Consider the following 17,591-nt stretch of genomic DNA (forward strand, 5'->3'; position numbering starts at 1 on the left):
TCACCGTCTCCTGGTGATTGGCCCAAAGTCACCCAGTCAGCTTTCATGCCTAAGGTAAGACTAGAATTCACCATCTCCTGGTGATTGGCCCAAAGTCACCCAATGGGTTTTTATACTTGACGGGACTAGAACTCACTGTCTCCTGGTGATTGGCCCAAAGTCACCCAGTAAGCTTTCATGCCTAATGCGGGACTAGAACTCACAGTCTCCTGGTGATTGGCCAATGGGTTTTTATACCTAAGGCAGGACTAGAACTCACCGTCTCCTGGTGATTGGCCCAGCGCCAGCCAGCCAGCTTTCATGGCAAGATCCTGCTTTCTATCCAGGTGCCTTAACTACTAAACCAAACTGGCTCATGTGTTGGTTTTTTTTATTTCAGCTTTATATTATTTTGACATGTTTTCAAAAGCCTTTTAAATATATGTACCTGGAGATCTTTCGGCAATTAAAGTTGTGTTCTGGCAATGCATAAAAAGCGATTGAGTCAAGAGAGAGAGGCCACATCTTTCAGAAGAATGACCGTTTTAGGAAGGGAACTGCCGGAACAAATGCTGGAGGGTAATTTTTCTAATTTGTAGGAAAACTAAAGCATTGGGGGGGGGGGGGGGGTTTGCAGGGAGAAAAAAATGGGACAGGGGTTTTTGTTGGCCCCAAATCTGCTATAATCATAATCATGATCAACATCATAATTATAATAATCATCATCATAATTCCTCCCACTTAGGACTGTGACTGTAACTTGTTGCTCGTATCCTAAGATTTATATTAATGTTGATTGTTTCTTCATTGCTTATTTGACCCCTATGACAATCATTAAGTGTTGGACCACATGATTCTTGACAAATGTCTCTTTTCTTTTATGTACACTGAGAGCATCTGCACCAAGACAAATTCTATTCTATTCTATTCTATAATAATAATAATAACAACAATAACAACAACAACAACAATAATAATTTTAAAAAACAGAGTTGGAAGGGACCTTGGAGGTCTTCTAGTCCAACCCCCTGCTTTGGCAGGAAACCCTACACTACTTCAGACAGATGGTTGTCCAACATCTGCTTAAAAACCTCTCGTGTTGGGCCAAGCTTTTCCACTGGTCAACTGTTCTGACTGTCAGGAAATTTCTCCTTAGTTCTAAGTTGCTTCTCTCCTTGTTTAGTTTCCTCCCATTGCTTCTTGTTCTATCCTCAGGTGCTTTGGAGAATAGGTTGACTCTTTTGTGGCAACCCCTGAAATTCTTGAAGACTGCTATCATGTCCCTCCTGGTCCTTCTTTTCATTCCACTAGCCATGCCCAGTTCCTGCAACCGTTCTTCCTATGTTTTAGCCTCCAGTCCCCTTATCATCTTTGTTGCTCTTCTCTGCACTTTTTCTAAAGTCTCAACATCCTTTTTGCATCGTGGCGACCAAAACTGGATGCAGGATTCCAAGTGTGGCCTTGCCAAGGCCTTATAAAGTGGTATTAACACTTCACGTGACCTTGATTCTCTCCCTCTGTTGATGCAGCCTTCTCAAGATCATAAGCAGGTGCTTGGCGAAAGGGGACGAAGGACTACAAAACCCATCTGCTGCCAAAGATCCCTGGCCTTCCCACCAGGCCCTCCTCCCTCGGCAGTTTCCCCGCGGTTTGGGAGGAGCGTTCTGGCTCAGCCGAAGACGGGAGTAGTTATTAAGGAATGCTTTGTCGCCTCCAATCGGCTTGCTCATTCATTTCCCCCGGACCCGTTTTCTCCATCATTTACTCATTATACGCCTCCTCCTGATGGGAGAGGACATTTATTAGCTCCGGCGTTTATTGTGCTTGCCAAGGGAAACTGAGGGCTGCCTCATTTATCTACTGGATAAGAGACTGAGGTTTTGTAAGGGGCACAAAAATTAAAGTATCACTCAGGCTGTCACAGCCGAGAAAACGACGGGGCCTAGACACGGATGGGAAGGGTTGAGTCTTGGGCTTGCAAAAAATATATGTCATGATGAGAAAAAAGGAACTGTCGAGAGATTCCCATGCTGATGAACGGAACAAGGGAGAAAAATTCCTGCTGGCAAAGTGGGTTTGGAAAAATTCAGAAATCATAGAGAAATAGCTGGCATCGATTGGGGAAAAAAATCCCCACAACTGACCGAATCCAGCTTTGCCAATTTTCTTTCTTTCCTTCTTTCTTTCTTCTTCCTTCTCTTTCTTTTCTTTCTCTCCCTCTTCCTCCCTCCCTCTTTCTTTCCTTCTTTCTTTCTCCTTTTTCTTTTCTTTCCTTCTCACCCTCTTCCTCCCTCCCGCCTCCCTCTTTCTTTCTTTCTTTCTTCTTCCTTCTCTTTCTTTTCTTTCTTTCTCTCCCTCTCCCTCTTTCTTTCTTTCCTTCTTTCTTCTTCCTTCTCTTTCTTTTCTTTCTCTCCCTCTTCCTCTCTCACTCTCTTTCTTTTCTTTCTTTCTCTCTTCTTCCTTCTCTTTCTTTTCTTTCTTTCTCTCCCTCTTCCTCCCTCCCTCCCTCCCTCTTTCTTTCCTTTTTTTTCTTTCTTTCTCTCTCTCCCTTTTATCTTCCCTCCCTCCTTCCTTCCTTCTTTCTATTGGATTTATATGCCACCATTCTCCGAGGACTTAATTTTGATTTAAAAATATCAAAATCACAGGTGGCTCATAAGGTGATCAAGTAGATCAAGCAAGTATTTAAAAAAATCAAAATCACAGAAATGTACACCTTATTTTTAGAGGTTTATAAAACCATGGTCTGCGGATATGTGGCCCCCGTGACACACCCGCCATGGTCACACCCACCATGGCCACGCCCATGCCTCCACCCTCCCATCTCCAGCCCCTCCAAGGTCAAACTCAATCCTGATGTGCCCCTCAATGAAATTGAGTTTCACGCCCCTGATATCGGGTCCCCTGACTGAAGAGAGGGTTGGACTAGAAGACCTCCAAGGTCCCTTCCAACTCTGTTGTTTCTGAAATAAAATCAGTGCATCCGGTGAGATGGTTAGACGAAAGCACCCTTGAATCTAACTCCTCCTTAGAGGAGCAAATGGACCAGAGGAGACAGGATATGACTGAACTGGTAGGACTGCTTATATTGGAATTTTTAGATTGCAATTTTAAATTTAAGTAGATTTGTCTTTATGTTGGATTGTCATATTATATGTTTTAAGCCCCCCTGAATCCTCGGAGAAGGGCGGCATACAAATCTAATAAATAAATAAATAAATAAATAAATTATAGCAGTCTTCAAATCTCTCGGGGGTTGCCACAAAGAAGAGGGAGTCAAGCTATTCTCCAAAGCACCGGAGGGTTGAACAAGAAGCAATGGGTGGAAACTAAACAAGGAGAGAAGCAACTTAGAACTAAGGAGAAATTTCCTGACAGTCAGAACAATTAATCAGTGCAACAGTTTGTCTACAGAAGTTGTGAATGCTCCAACCCTGGATGTTTTTAAGCAGATGTTGGGTAACCATCTGTCTGAAGTAGTGTAGGGTCTCCTGCCTAAGCAGAGGGTTGGACTAGAAGACCTCCAAGGTCCCTTCCAACTCTCTTGTTATTATTATTAACAAGCAGTTCTGTGTTAGCAAAAACTTCAGAAGAGAAGGATTTAGGGGTAGTGAGCACTGGTGAGACCCCATTTGGAATTATACTGTGTCCAGTTCTGGAGACCTCACCTACAAAAAGATATTGACAAAATTGAAGGGGTCCAAAGACGGGCTACAAGAATGGTGGAAGGTCTTAAGCATAAAACGTATCAGGAAAGACTTCATGAACTCAATCTGTCTAGTCTGGAGGACAGAATGTGGGGGGAGATGATCGAAACATTTAAATATGTTAAAGGGTTAAATAAGGTTCAGGAGGGAAGTGTTTTTAATAGAACAGTGAACACAAGAACAAGGGGACACAATCTGAAGTTAGTTGGGGGAAAGATCAAAAGCAACGTGAGGAAATATTATTTTACTGAAAGAGTAATAGATCCTTGGAACAAACTTCCAACAGACGTGGTAGATAAATCCACAGTCACTGAATTTAAACATGCCTGGGATAAACATATATCCATCCTAAGATAAACTACAGGAAATAGTATAAGGGCAGACTAGATGGACCATGAGGTCTTTTTCTGCCGTCAGTCTTCTAGGTTTCTATGTTTCTATTAAATACCCATTATCCACAGCCAGAGCAGCTACGGCCCCGGCGTGCTTCGAGGGCACCCAACCGACCCATGACCGAATGGTACAAATGGCCCTCCTGGCGTCTCCATCGGGGCAGCGACTTCTGCAATGACTTCAACTGCTTGCTCAGCTTTCGCGAATCGTCTCGCTTGGCTTGGCCAAAACTCCGCTGCAGCGTCGGCCTGCCCGAGTCCAGGGAATTATGTGCGGAGAAACACAAGAAAATGGGCTGAGACAGCTGCTTTTCTGCAAATACCATTTTCTCCCGTTTAAAAGGGCGGCGGGGGGTGGGGGGAGTGTGCCTCGCAAGGGATCCAGATCATTCAAAACGTTACTGCGAGAACCGTTGTGTCGATTCAAGTGGACCGGTGCCCAAACGAAGAATGAGAGGCGAAGGGTGGGAGCAGGGAAAAATAAAATAGTCCTCAGGAAGAGAAAGAGGCCCTGCCTAGAGAGTGCTGGCCCCCTTTGCTTTATTCTCCTTCAGCAGAAAAAGAAAGGGAGGGAAGGAAGGAAGAGAAAGGGAGGGGAGGAGGGAAGGAAGGAAGGCTCTAAATTGCATAGATGAAGGAAGGAAGGTAAAAGGAATGGAAAAAGAGAAGGAAGGGAGGGACGGAGGAAGAGAAAGGGAGGGAAGGAATGAAGGGAGATTCTAAATTGCATAGAGGAAGGAAGGAAGGAAGAATAAAAAAGAGAAGGGAGGGAGGGAGGAAAAGGGAGGGAAGGAAGGAAGGAAGGTTCTAAATAGCATAGATGAAGGAAGGAAGGTAAAAAGAATGAAAAAAGAAGAACGGGAGGGAGGGAGGAAGGAAGGAAGGAAGGACCATGGTGGCAGGAGGGAGGGAAGGAGGGAGAAAAGGGGAGAGGTCAGTAGTAGATAATTTAAGATTGAAGTTCTTGGGGTTGGGGTACAGTTATTCCTTCCTTCCCTCCCTTCCTTCCTCATTCCCTCTCCACCAATTCCATTCCCTTCTAGCACTGATGATGTTTCCTAGCTGGGTCGTCAAACATCTGCAGGAAAACCACCAAGCTCATAGAGCACCAAGGACCCAACTTTGGAGAAGGGCAGCATACAGATGTAATTACTAACTAACTAAACAAACAAACAAACAAACAAACAAACAAACAAACTGTGCTCCTCCCCCACTTCTCCACAACCCCCTTTTCTTCCAGCACTGATGACATTACCTAGCTGGGTTGTGAAACGTCACCAAGCTCAGAGAGCACCAAGTTGAACCCTGAGGAACAAATATTCTCTTCTATCCACAACTTTTTAAAACCGACAATCTGTTCTCCTGACTGCCTGGCGCGGACATAACAGCAAGACAAAATCCAGGCCTTGTTGTGTGAACCAATTTACCCTGCTGCCAGTTTTTCCATAGGCATCTAAACTGATCAAGAAGGGATGCCACTGTTTCCAATTAGATTTTTAAATACCATGTCTGGTTGGGGTTTTTTTTTTTAACCACGCATGTAACATCATCTTACAGCAATTAGGACATGGGATTGAAAAAGAAAACGTGTTTTCCGTCAAGTCGGCAATGAGGCATCCCACCCAGAGTAATTTATCCAGGAACTTTTCCAAGCCGTTAAACCAAGGGTCCTCAAACCTGGCGACTTTTAGGACTTGTGGACTTCAACTCCCAGAATTATTTAATCAATCAATCTCTCTCTCTCTCTCTCTCTCTCTCTCTCTCTCTCTCTCTCTCTCTCTCTGTCTATCTATCTATCTATCTATCTATCTATCTATCTATCTATCTATCTATCTATCTATCTGTTGGATTTGTATGCCGCCCCTCTCCGTAGACTCGGGGCGGCTAATAACAGCAATAAAAACAGCATATAAAAATCCAATATTAAAACAGTTAAAATCCTTATTATAAAACCAAAACATACAGACATACCATGCATAAAATTGTAAAGGCCTAGGGGGAAAGAGTATCTCAGTTCCCCATGCCTGGCAGCAGAGGTGGGTTTTAAGGAGCTTACGAAAGGCAAGGAGGGTGGGGGCAATTCTAATCTCTGGGGGGAGTTGGTTCCAGAGGGCCGGGGCCGCCACAGAGAAGGCTCTTCCCCTGGCTGGAGAATTTTGGGAGTTGAAGTCCACAAGTCTTAAAAGTTGCCAGGTTTGAAGACCTCTGCATTAAACTAAATTTGAAGAAGCCCCAGTACTCCATATCCCATCTGCAAGGGGTTTCAACCAGTGGTGTACCTCGCTGCCGGGTTCACTTCCTCCCGTGCCACATTGGTGCACCATGTAGATAATTCCCCCCCCCCCAAAAAATCCCCCCTTAAAAAAGCCAAAAACAAGCTGGCGGTGCATGGCCAGCGCCAGAAACTCAACATCTGTGCATGCATAGAAGGAAAACCCCAACAAAAATTCAGAAGAAAAATCCCCCCGATGACGATGATGATGATGATGATGGCGGTGTCCACAGACCAGCACCGACATAACCAGTTCGGTGACATCATACTAATGAACTTCCCATCTCTTCCTGGCTTGCAAGCTTGTTTTCATTGCTATTCTCTCCGAAGGAGGTTTTTTCCATCTCTAAGTCTTTTTTGCAGGCTTATTTTCATTGCTACTCTCTCCGAAGGAGGTTTTTTCCATCTCTAAGTCTTTTGTAGGCTTATTTTCATTGCTACTCTCTTCGAAGGAGGTTTTTTCCATCTCTAAGTCTTTTTTGCAGGCTTGCTTTCATTGCTACTCTCTTCGAAGGAGGTTTTTTCCATCTCTAAGTCTTTTGTAGGCTTATTTTCATTGCTACTCTCTCCGAAGGAGGTTTTTTCCATCTCTAAGTCTTTTTTGCAGGCTTATTTTCATTGCTACTCTCTCCGAAGGAGGTTTTTTCCATCTCTAAGTCTTTTTTGCAGGCTTATTTTCATTGCTACTCTCTCCGAAGGAGGTTTTTTCCATCTCTAAGTCTTTTTTGCAGGCTTATTTTCATTGCTACTCTCTCCGAAGGAGGTTTTTTCCATCTCTAAGTCTTTTTTGCAGGCTTGCTTTCATTGCTACTCTCTTCGAAGGAGGTTTTTTCCATCTCTAAGTCTTTTGTAGGCTTATTTTCATTGCTACTCTCTCCGAAGGAGGTTTTTTTCCATCTCTAAGTCTTTTTTGCAGGCTTGTTTTCATTGCTACTCTCTCCGAAGGAGGTTTTTTCCATCTCTAAGTCTTTTGTAGGCTTATTTTCATTGCTACTCTCTCCGAAGGAGGTTTTTTCCATCTCTAAGTCTTTTTTGCAGGCTTGCTTTCATTGCTACTCTCTTCGAAGGAGGTTTTTTCCATCTCTAAGTCTTTTGTAGGCTTATTTTCATTGCTACTCTCTCCGAAGGAGGTTTTTTCCATCTCTAAGTCTTTTTTGCAGGCTTATTTTCATTGCTACTCTCTCCGAAGGAGGTTTTTTCCATCTCTAAGTCTTTTTTGCAGGCTTATTTTCATTGCTACTCTCTCCGAAGGAGGTTTTTTCCATCTCTAAGTCTTTTTTGCAGGCTTATTTTCATTGCTACTCTCTCCGAAGGAGGTTTTTTCCATCTCTAAGTCTTTTTTGCAGGCTTGCTTTCATTGCTACTCTCTTCGAAGGAGGTTTTTTCCATCTCTAAGTCTTTTGTAGGCTTATTTTCATTGCTACTCTCTTCGAAGGAGGTTTTTTCCATCTCTAAGTCTTTTTTGCAGGCTTGCTTTCATTGCTACTCTCTTCGAAGGAGGTTTTTTCCATCTCTAAGTCTTTTGTAGGCTTATTTTCATTGCTACTCTCTCCGAAGGAGGTTTTTTTCCATCTCTAAGTCTTTTTTGCAGGCTTGTTTTCATTGCTACTCTCTCCGAAGGAGGTTTTTTCCATCTCTAAGTCTTTTGTAGGCTTATTTTCATTGCTACTCTCTTCGAAGGAGGTTTTTTCCATCTCTAAGTCTTTTTTGCAGGCTTGCTTTCATTGCTACTCTCTTCGAAGGAGGTTTTTTCCATCTCTAAGTCTTTTGTAGGCTTATTTTCATTGCTACTCTCTCCGAAGGAGGTTTTTTCCATCTCTAAGTCTTTTTTGCAGGCTTATTTTCATTGCTACTCTCTCCGAAGGAGGTTTTTTCCATCTCTAAGTCTTTTTTGCAGGCTTATTTTCATTGCTACTCTCTCCGAAGGAGGTTTTTTCCATCTCTAAGTCTTTTTTGCAGGCTTATTTTCATTGCTACTCTCTCCGAAGGAGGTTTTTTCCATCTCTAAGTCTTTTTTGCAGGCTTGCTTTCATTGCTACTCTCTTCGAAGGAGGTTTTTTCCATCTCTAAGTCTTTTGTAGGCTTATTTTCATTGCTACTCTCTCCGAAGGAGGTTTTTTTCCATCTCTAAGTCTTTTTTGCAGGCTTGTTTTCATTGCTACTCTCTCCGAAGGAGGTTTTTTCCATCTCTAAGTCTTTTGTAGGCTTATTTTCATTGCTACTCTCTTCGAAGGAGGTTTTTTCCATCTCTAAGTCTTTTTTGCAGGCTTGCTTTCATTGCTACTCTCTTCGAAGGAGGTTTTTTCCATCTCTAAGTCTTTTGTAGGCTTATTTTCATTGCTACTCTCTCCGAAGGAGGTTTTTTTCCATCTCTAAGTCTTTTTTGCAGGCTTGTTTTCATTGCTACTCTCTCCGAAGGAGGTTTTTTCCATCTCTAAGTCTTTTTTGCAGGCTTGTTTTCATTGCTACTCTCTCCAAAGGAGTTTTTTTTCCAGTTCTAAGTCTTTGCAGGCTTGTTTTCATTGCTCCTCCCTCCAAATAAGGTTTTTTTTCAGCCCTAACCAGGGGATAAAATAATGTGCTGAAGCTGACCAGACTAAGGACACTAGCCAGATAAATATCTGGCAGGTAAATTCCCCCCCCCCTATTTTCCTCCCCTAAAACTAAGGTACATCTTATATTCCGGTGCCTCTTATACTCTGAAAAATGCAGTATTTACCAATCTTATTTCCAGCCCAAACTCAACAGATCTATTCTGCTGGACAGAACAAATGACAATAACTTACAGGGCAATTGGAAATTTAGTTGGAACAACAGAGTGTAAATTGCCTGGGCTGGATTTACAATGTCCTTTGGGAAGAAAACAATTGGACACAGATCTCCAGATATTCTGTTTTAGACACACAGAGCATTTGTATTCCCAACCAGGCCGCCGTTTCCAGGATTCGTACCTTCAGATTTTTTTTTTCAAAAAAATCCAGTGCTGATTGTTCTATTGAGTCCTTAGATTGGCAACCACGAGTTTCTTTTCCTCTAATACGGCTCCCCTGCAGCTTTTCCACAATGCAACATGAAAACGAGAGGGCCTTTGCAAACCTAGCTTGCAAGGGGGAATCATCGTTTAAAGCCGGAGAGCCGCTATTCTTTAAAAACCTTTTTTTAAAATGTAGAACAGAAATTGTAGGAGCGCCGAGAGCCGGCTTGAAATTTTAATGGCCACGTTTAAACCGGAGCATACGATATGTCTGCCTTAAAATAACCTTTCCTTAGCTCCCAAAAATAATATATATGCATGAATAATGCACAGTATTTCGGGGTGGAAAAGAGCTTCCAGTTTTTATTTGGCTGATTAAGTGACACTTCAATGCTACTATTGATCACGGGGAGGGAGGGAGAGAGGGAGGGAGATGAATGATGGGATTAATGCTCATTTAACAAAGCAAGTTATCATTAAATGCAGGCACTCTCTTAACTAGTAGCCACAGCTGGGAAACATATCTTTGGAATTAATAAACGTGGGGAAAAGGTTTAATAGATTTAAACTGATTTTGCGGCTGAGAGGAGTTTTAGCAGAGTATCAGAGTTGGAAGGGAGCTCGGAGGCTGTCTAGTCCAGCCCGCAGCTTTTGAACATACAGTGGTACCTCTGCCTAAGAACGCTTCCACTTACAAACTTTTCTAGATATGAACTGGGTGTTCAAGATTTTCTTTGCCTCTTCTCAAGAACCATTTTCCACTTATAAACCCGAGCCTCCAAAACTGTAACCGGAAAAGGTGGGGAGAAGCCTCCGTGGGGCCTTTCTAGGAATCTCCTGGGAGGAAACAGGGCCGGAAAAGGTGAGGAGAAGGCTCCCTGGGGCTCTCTAGGAATCTCCTGGAAGCAAACAGGGCCGGAAAAGGCAGGGAGAAGCCCCTGTGGGGCCTCTCTAGGAATCTCCTGGGAGGAAACAAGACCGGAAAAGGGGGGGAGAAGCCTCCGTGGGGCCTCTCTAGGAATCTCCTGGAAGGAAACAGGGCCGGAAAAGGCAGGGAGAAGCCTCCGTGGGGCCTCTCTAGGAATCTCCTGGAAGGAAACAGGGCCGGAAAAGGTGGGGAGAAGCCTCCGCGGGGCCTCTCTAGGAATCATCCGGGAGAAAACAGGGCTGGAAAAGGCAGGGAGAAGCCTCTGTGGGGCCTCTCTAGGAATCTCCTGGGAGGAAACAGGGCCTCTACCCTCCCAGTGGTTTCCCTAACCGCACACATTATTTGCTTTTACATTGATTCCTATGAGAAAAATTGCTTCTTCTTACAAACTTTTCTACTTAAGAACCTGGTCTTGGAACAAATTAAGTTCATTGTTGGTTGATGGAATTCCCTTCCAGAAGAGGTCGTGACAGCTCTCAGCCTGGAAAGCTTCAAGGCAGGATTAGACAGATTCATGGATGCCAAGTGTATCATAGGTGGTTATTAAAACAGATGTTCACGTGCCGCCTCTATTTTGGTTGAGGCAGGCAGGATTCCCTGGAGTACCATTTGTTGGGGGTCAAGGGAAAGGGAGGGTCTTGCCTTCTCTTTCTGCTCAAGATCCCCATGGACAATTGGTGGGCCACTGTGGGACACAGAATACTGGACTCGATGGGCTTTGGCCCGGCTCTTCTTATGTTCTTAACACACGTTAAACCAATGCAAATGATAAAGAGGCAGCACAATTTACAGGCTACACTCCAGCCAGCCATCCGTTTGCGAAACTGTTGTAAGTTACTCACTCGTGGTGGTACATCACTGAGCTCCGGGCAAGTTAGGAAGCTGGCAGAAGTTCAATCTTCAAATTCCGTTTCAAGCAGACTTGCGCATTTCTCCCGAAAATGTCATTTCAATCCCCTCCGAGCCTTGAACTCCGGCGGTCACACAACATCAGCTCCCCTTCCAATGAATGCAATTCCTCATGGCGCCCTGCAGTCGGAGAAGGCCACTGCGACCCTCTCTCGAGTGTGTGGAGTGACTTCACTCCACGGACCATCACCTCTGAAAAGGCTGGAGAACCTTTTCTTCCCATTATTCCCTCCTCTCCCCCTTTTTTTATTTTTTAAAAAGAGGTAACGGCCGAGACGAAGAAGCAGAAAAGCAATATATTTGCCAGCCATCAAAATACTGGAATAAACTGGCTGGAATAAAATGTTCTATTCCAGGGATGTCAAAATCCTTCGGGTCAGATTCGGCCCAAAGGATGCTTAGATCTGGGCCACAGGGACAGCAAAGGATCGGCCCGCGATGCCTCTTTTAGAGAAAATGAAGAATAAAATACAGTGATACCTCGTCTTACAAACTTAATTGATTCCGGGACGAGTCTACGGAAAGGGGCGGCATACAAATCTAATAAATAAATAAATAAGGTGAAAAGTTTGTAAGACGAAGCAATGTTTCCCATAGGAATCAATGGAAAAGCGATTAATGCATGCAAGCCCAAAACTCACCCCTTTTGCCAGCTGAAGCGCCCGTTTTTGCACTGCTGGGATTCCCCTGAGGCTCCCCTCCATGGGAAACCCCACCTCTGTGTTTTTGTGATGCTGCAGGGGAATCTCAGCAGCGTAAAAACGGGCGCTTCGCTGGCAACGGAAGTCCGGAGGTGGGGTTTCCCAGCGAGAAATTGCAGCATCGCAAAAACACAGAAGAGTCCTCGAAACCCCACCTCTGGACTTCCGTGTTTTTGCGATGCTGCGATTTCGCTGAGGCTCCCCTCGCTGGGAAACCCCACCTCCGGACTTCCGTTGCCAGCAAAGCGCCCATTTTTGTGCTGCTGGGATTCCCCTGCAGCATCGCAAAAACACAGAAGTCCGGAGGTGGCGTTTCCCATGGAGGGGAGCCTCAGGGGAATCCCAGCAGCACAAAAACGGGCGCTTCGCTGGCAATAGAAGTCCAGAGGCAGGGCATCCCAGTGGTGGCGGCTTGGGTTTGTAAGGTGAAAATAGTTTGGAAGAAGAGGCAAAAAAATCTTAAACCCTGGGTTTGTATCTTGAAAAGTTTGTATGATGAGGGGTTTGTAAGATGAAGGTCTCACTGTAGATTAGTCTAACAAAGGGAAAGACCAGGGGTGACATGATAACAGTATCCCAATATCTAAAGGGCTGCCACTAAGAAGAGGGGGGGTCAAATCAGCTGAAGGCAGAACAATAGAATAGAATGGAAAGGAATGGAAATAGAAATAGAAAAGAATTGAATACAGAACAGAATAAAATAGAAATAGAAATACGAGGGTCACCTAGAAAGTAATGTACCACATTTGTTTTCTCAGCTTACGGTAATGGTACGAATGTGAAACTTTGGATATACGTTATTTGAATTGTCAGGAGTGCGTGTGAAGAGGAGAGGAGAGGAGAGGAAAGAAGAGAAGAGAAAAGAGAAGAGAAGAGCTTTATTGGCGAAGTTGGATTGGACACACAAGGAATTTGTCTTTGGTGCATAAGCTCTCAAGTGTATATAAAAGATGTAAGCAATAAATCATGATCACCATAAACACATCCATCATGAATCATAAGATACAGCAACATAGAGGAATGGACGGAAACTAATCAAGGAGAGAAGCAATTTAGAATTAAGGAGAAATTTCCTGACAGTGAGAATAATCAATCCGTGGAACAGAAGTTGCCTCCAGAAGTTGTGAATGCTCCAACACTAGAAGTTTTTTAAAAGATGTTGGATAAACCACTTGTCTGAAGTAGTGTGGGATTTCCTGCCAAAGCAGGAGGTTTGACTAGAAGAGGTAGCACCAAATTGATGGCACGTAATTATTCAAAATGTGGAATTCAGAGCTAAAATCAACATCTAACCAACTAGATACGAATTATAGTTTTTCTCTCTGTTAGCCCGAAAATCCACCCACAAAGAAGAGGGAAATCTCTGCAGTCCTACATAATTTATTTCTTTAATTAGACTGAGAGCAGAGCTCATCTTAATGCAAGGTAGTCTGATTAAAAACATCATTTTATCATTTCTTTAAAATGTACCAAATCAGGTTCTTTTTTGGAAAGTCTCCAGAGAGAAGCAGCTGCTGAGGACGCCCTTCAGTATCCACGCAAGGTTTTGATTAAGAGCAAAGATTTAATTTTCTCTTTTTTGGGCTTTTCTTTCCATCTTAGACCTGAACTTTAGGGAAAACATTTGCATTTGGGGCAAAACTGGCAGAAAGCAGAGGGGCGAAAAGCAGTCCAAGGAAGGGCCGCTCTAGGAATCTCCTGGGAGGAAACAGGGCCGGAAAAGGCGGGAAGAAGCCTCCGTGAGGCCTCTCTAGGAATCTCCTGGGAGGAAACAGGGCCGGAAAAGGCGGGGAGAAGCCTCCGTGGGGCCTCTCTAGGAATCTCCTGGGTGGAAACAGGGCTGGAAAAGGAAGGGAAAAGCCTCCGTGCGGCCTCTCTAGGAATCTCCTGGGAGGAAACAGGGCTGGAAAAGGCGGGGAGAAGCCTCCGTGGGGCCTCTCTAGGAATCTCCTGGGTGGAAACAGGGCTGGAAAAGTCAGGGAGAAGCCTCCGTGGGGCCTCTCTAGGAATCTCCTGGGTGGAAACAGGGCTGGAAAAGTCAGGGAGAAGCCTCCGTGGGGCCTCTCTAGGAATCTCCTGGGTGGAAACAGGGCTGGAAAAGGTGGGGAGAAGCCTCCGTGGGGCCTCTCTAGGAATCTCCTGGGTGGAAACAGGGCCGGAAAAGGCGGGGAGAAGCCTCCGTGGGGCCTCTCTAGGAATCTCCTGGGAGGAAACAGGGCTGGAAAAGTCAGGGAGAAGCCTCCATGGGACCTCTCTAGGAATCTCCTGGGAGGAAACAGACCCGGAAAAGGCAGGGAGAAGCCTCCGTGGGGCCTCTCTAGGAATCTCCTGGGAGGAAACAGCGCCTCCATCCTCCCTGTGGTTTCCCCAATCGCATGATTTATTTGCTTTTACATTGATTCCTATGGGAAAAATTGCTTCTTCTTACAAATTTTTCTACTTAAGAACCTGGTCACGGAACGAATTAAGCTTGTAAGTGGAGGTGCCACTGTACTTCTCTTTCTTGGTGGTTTCTTGATTAAGCTGCTGTTTGATGTTTGTTTGTCTGAAAAACCAAAAAGGAAACAAAAAGACCAAAACACCCAGAGAAGCCGGGATTCGGAGAGGAGCGACATACAAATCTAATAAATTATTATTATTGTTGTTGTTGTTGTTGTTATTAACACTAGACCAACAATCAAGAAGTAAACAATACTTGTACAAACAATATTTGTATGCCGCCCTGAGTCTTCGGAGAGGGGCAGCATATAAATCTAATAAATTATTATTATTATTATTATTATTATTATTATTAATAATAATAATAATAATAATAATACTCCAACCAAGGGACTACCAACTTAGACAAACAACCAAAGCGGTAAGCAACAGCCTACCCAAGGAACCATTAGGAAGAAAACAACAATCACACTGAAACTGAGAGGGCAACACAGTCGTATGTCAGCAGAGAGCAAAAAACCCTTCCTTTCTAACACTGATGATGTTACCTAGCTGGGCTATGAAACGTCTGTAAGGAAACAAATAAGTTCTGAGAGAAGCAAGGTCCCCACAGTTCTACCTCCCTCCCTCCCTCCCTCCCCTCTTCCTCTTCCTTCACCCCCTTCTAGCACTGAGGATGTTACCTAGTTGGGTGATGAAACGTCTGCAACAAAACCCACCAAACTCAGAGAGTACCACGGATCCCACAGTCCCCCTCTTCCTCTCCACACGCCCCATTGCTTTCTAACATTGATGACGTGACCTAGCTGGGTCATGAAATGCCTGATTGGAAGCCGCCACGCTTAGAGAACAACAAAGAGCCCCATATTTCAATCCTGAGCTACAAATATTCATTTGTGTTGGTGAAACGCCTGCACTAATTTGATGTCCTTCCCAAGCCCAGATTGGCAAGTTGAGAAAAAAACGTCCGAGTGTATTTAGGGATGGAAGACGACAGCCACAATTGGTTGGGTTTATTGATTTCATGCATGGGGTTTTCCAGGTATTATGGATTAAGGCTGTGCACCTTCATCATTTGACGTGTCTGTCTTTTTCTACAGAAAAGACGGAACATTTTCCCCTGAATAGAACGCGGGCACTTACGTTAAGCTTCTGCACCGGATCTTAAATCCTATTACACGGGGGGTTTGCAGCCCGATATCTTTGGATTCGCGAGCAGACCAGATCCTGCTATGCATTTTATTCCCATTTCTTTCTCTCTCTTCCTCTCTCTCTCTCTCTCCCTCCCTCTCTGTCTATTTATCTCTCTGTCTCTCCCTCCATTTCTCTCTCTCTCTCTTCTTTCTCTCTCTGTCTCTCCCTCCCTTTCAGACGGAATTGTCCTTGGGAGGCAAAACCCACAGCCACTCCATCTTGTCTGGATTGAGTTTGAGGTATGCCCATGTCACACCAACACTCCGCAGTCTGCATTGGCTGCCGATCAGTTTCCAGTCACAATTCAAAGTGTTGGTTATGACCTTTAAAGCCCTTCATGGCATTGGACCAGATTATCTCCGGGACCGCCTTCTGCCGCACGAATCCCAGCGACCAGTTAGGTCCCAAAGAGTTGGCCTTCTCCGGGTCCCGTCAACTAAACAATGTCGTTTGGCAGGACCCAGGGGAAGAGCCTTCTCTGTGGCGGCCCCGACCCTCTGGAACCAGCTCCCCCCGGAGATTAGAATTGCCTCCAGCCTCCTTGCCTTTCGTAAACTTCTTAAAACCCACCTCTGCCGTCAGGCTTGGGGGAATTGAGACTTCTCCCCTGGACCTATATAGTTTATGCATCGTGTGTTTGTGTACATGTTTTTTGCTTTTTAATAAGGGTTTTTTAGTGACGTTTAAATTATTAGATTTGTTATACATTGTTTTATTGTTGTTGTGAGCCGCCCCAAGTCTACAGAGAGAGGCGGCATACAAATCTAATAAATGATGATGATGATGATGATGATGATAATGATAATAATAATAATAATAATAATAATAATCTTCGTTATTCCTATCTATTCGCTCATTGATTTGCCATCTTCTATACAAGGGTGGCAATTAAGTCACTATGAGCTCCAAATACATTGCAACCAGGTGTGTGTGTGTGTGTGTGTGTGTGTGTATTCTGGCTGTCAGCTAGCTGGTTTTCTTACAACAGGATGGAAAAGCGAAGCCAACAATTGCAACAATGGTGCAACTGGATTTTCTGGGTTTTTTCTCTGAAGATGTTTTGCTTCTCATCCAAGAAACGTCTTCCACTCTGACTGGATGGTGCGGAATGGAAAGATTGATACTCCTTGCAGGCAGCTGCTTATCTGCATCCTTTTTGAGGCCACTTGGAGGTAGGAAAGAGGATAGAGATGAACCTCCAGGTGACCCCAATGACTCTCTAAAACTGTGCAAATGACCGACTGTCTGCAAGGAGCATCAATCCTTCCCTTCCCCACCATCCAGTCAGAGCGGAAGATTCGTATTTGGGAAGTTCCCAGGAACCAGAGTGGGACGATATTGTGCTGGGTAGATATCTTGTTCGATAAAATACAGCTCCTATTTATTCTACAGGCATTAAATCTGGAGTATTATTTTCAAGGGGACCAACGATCTCACTCAATGTTTAGGGACCGGATATCTATTTTCCTTCTTGCAGCTAATCTACGAAGCTGCAGCATATGCTGAAATTCGTTTAACATATTGTAGGGGTAACGAGTTTTTGACAGCCTTCTTCTCGGCGTTTCGTTGCCCACCTTCCTCGTGTTGTTTTCAAATCTTCTCTTTTTAAAAAAATAAAATAGCTTAAGTAGGGAGTCGGAGGAAGCATTTGGGAAAACCTGTAAAGAATCATCTGTGTGATTTTTACACAGCATTAATAAAGTTGTTATTTTTTTTTTCCTGATTAGCAACAAAAGGGAAGTTGGCTATTCCATTGAGTTCTTCAAGACTCCGGAGGAGCAAAACAATCTTGGGTGAGGTATTTGAATTTAATCCCCGGGAAAAATCATACTCAGAAAAGTCGGATTGGGTCAACAACGAATCCAATAGGTAAGCCTGAGGGGACTTTGGTGATCGCTAAGCTTGGTGACTTTCTTGGAGACATTTTGTGGCCCAACTAAGTAACAGCATCAGTGCTAGGAGGGAGGTTTGCTCTCTGTTTAGATGCAAGCCCCTTTTAGCACTGATGATGTTCCCTAGTTGGTGATGGAGTGTCTGCAACAAAGCAACCAAGCGCCACACAATAATTGAATAAATGAATGAATAATACTCTGTGC

The 17,591-nt window shown here is 44.2% G+C and overlaps 1 protein-coding gene across 1 annotated transcript in view; it reads right to left on the reverse strand.

Annotated features, from left to right (window-relative positions):
• LOC139155872 (MICOS complex subunit Mic19-like) overlaps positions 1-17,591 on the reverse strand; it is a gene marked incomplete at its 5' end in the record, with an annotated part of 73,673 nt that overhangs the window by 8,808 nt on the left and 47,274 nt on the right. The gene's annotated exons all lie outside the window — the stretch shown is intronic.

The sequence above is a fragment of the Erythrolamprus reginae genome, unplaced genomic scaffold (genome assembly GCF_031021105.1).
Source record: "Erythrolamprus reginae isolate rEryReg1 unplaced genomic scaffold, rEryReg1.hap1 H_74, whole genome shotgun sequence".
Taxonomy (NCBI): domain Eukaryota; kingdom Metazoa; phylum Chordata; class Lepidosauria; order Squamata; family Dipsadidae; genus Erythrolamprus; species Erythrolamprus reginae.